We start from the raw sequence: 2,153 nt of genomic DNA on the forward strand, positions 1-2,153 counted from the left end.
TTCAGCGGAATTCCGAGAACAATGGAAGTGTTCCGAAGCATTTTTAAACTTCAGCGGAATTCCGAGAACAATGGAAGAGTTCCGAAGCATTTTTAAACTTCAGCGGAATTCCAAAAACAATGGAAGAGTTCCGAAGCATTTTTAAACTTCAGCGGAATTCCGAGAACAATGGAAGAGTTCCGAAGCATTTTCAAATGTCAGCGGAATTTCGAGAACAATGGAAGAGTTCCGAAGCATTTTTAAACTTCAGCGGAATTCCGAGAACAATGGAAGAGTTCTGAAGCATTTTTAAACTTCAGCGGAATTCCAAAAACAATGGAAGAGTTCCGAAGCATTTTTAAACTTCAGCGGAATTCCGAGAACAATGGAAGAGTTCCGAAGCATTTTTAAACTTCAGCGGAATTCTGAGAACAATGGAAGAGTTCCGAAGCATTTTCAAATGTCAGCGGAATTTCGAGAATAATGGAAGAGTTCCGAAGCATTTTTAAATTTCAGCGGAATTCCGAGAACAATGGAAGAGTTCCGAAGCATTTTAAATCTTCAGCGGAATTCCGAGAACAATGGAAGAGTTCCGAAACATTTTTAAACTTCAGCGGAGTTCCAAAAACAATGGAAGATTTCCGAAGCATTTTTAAACTTCAGCGGAATTCCGAGAACAATGGAAGAGTTCCGAAGCATTTTTACAATTCAGTGGAATTCTGAGAACAATGGAAGAGTTCCGAAGCATTTTTAAACGTCAGCGGAATTCCAAAAGCAATGGAAGAGTTCCGAATCATTTTTAATCTTCAGCGGAATTCCGAGAACAAAGGAAGAGTTCCGAAGCATTTTTAAACTTCAGCAGAATTACGAGAACAATGGAAGAGTTCCGAAGCATTTTTAAACGTCAGCAGAATTCCGAGTACAATGGAAGAGTTCCGAAGCATTTTAAACTTCATCGGAATTCTGAGAACAATGGAAGAGTTCCGAAGCATTTTTAAACTTCAGCGGAATTCCGAGAACAATGGAAGAGTTCCGAAGCATTTTTAAACTTCAGCGGAATTCCGAGAACAATGGAAGAGTTCCGAAGCATTTTCAAATGTCAGCGGAATTTCGAGAACAATGGAAGAGTTCCGAAGCATTTTTAAACTTCAGCGGAATTCCGAGAACAATGGAAGTGTTCCGAAGCATTTTTAAACTTCAGCGGAATTCCGAGAACAATGGAAGAGTTCCGAAGCATTTTTAAACTTCAGCGGAATTCCAAAAACAATGGAAGAGTTCCGAAGCATTTTTAAACTTCAGCGGAATTCCGAGAACAATGGAAGAGTTCCGAAGCATTTTCAAATGTCAGCGGAATTTCGAGAACAATGGAAGAGTTCCGAAGCATTTTTAAACTTCAGCGGAATTCCGAGAACAATGGAAGAGTTCTGAAGCATTTTTAAACTTCAGCGGAATTCCAAAAACAATGGAAGAGTTCCGAAGCATTTTTAAACTTCAGCGGAATTCCGAGAACAATGGAAGAGTTCCGAAGCATTTTTAAACTTCAGCGGAATTCCGAGAACAATGGAAGAGTTCTGAAGCATTTTTAAACTTCAGCGGAATTCCAAAAACAATGGAAGAGTTCCGAAGCATTTTTAAACTTCAGCGGAATTCCGAGAACAATGGAAGAGTTCCGAAGCATTTTTAAACTTCAGCGGAATTCTGAGAACAATGGAAGAGTTCCGAAGCATTTTCAAATGTCAGCGGAATTTCGAGAATAATGGAAGAGTTCCGAAGCATTTTTAAATTTCAGCGGAATTCCGAGAACAATGGAAAAGTTCCGAAGCATTTTTAAACTTCAGCGGAATTCCGAGAACAATGGAAGAGTTCCGAAGCATTTTTAAACTTCAGCGGAATCCCAAAAACAATGGAAGAGTTCCAAAGCATTTTTAAACTTCAGCGGAATTCCGAGAACAATGGAAGAGTTCCGAAGCATTTTCAAATGTCAGCGGAATTTCGAGAACAATGGAAGAGTTCCGAAGCATTTTTAAATTTCAGCGGAATTCCGAGAACAATGGAAGAGTTCCGAAGCATTTTTAAACTTCAGCGGAATTCCGAGAACAATGGAAGAGTTCCGAAGCATTTTCAAATGTCAGCGGAATTTCGAGAACAATGGAAGAGTTCTGAAGCATTTTTAA

This window comes from Phyllobates terribilis, unplaced genomic scaffold (genome assembly GCF_046119375.1).
Source record: "Phyllobates terribilis strain yellow unplaced genomic scaffold, ASM4611937v1 Scaffold_4__5_contigs__length_816908805, whole genome shotgun sequence".
In the NCBI taxonomy this organism is placed as follows: Eukaryota; Metazoa; Chordata; class Amphibia; order Anura; family Dendrobatidae; genus Phyllobates; species Phyllobates terribilis.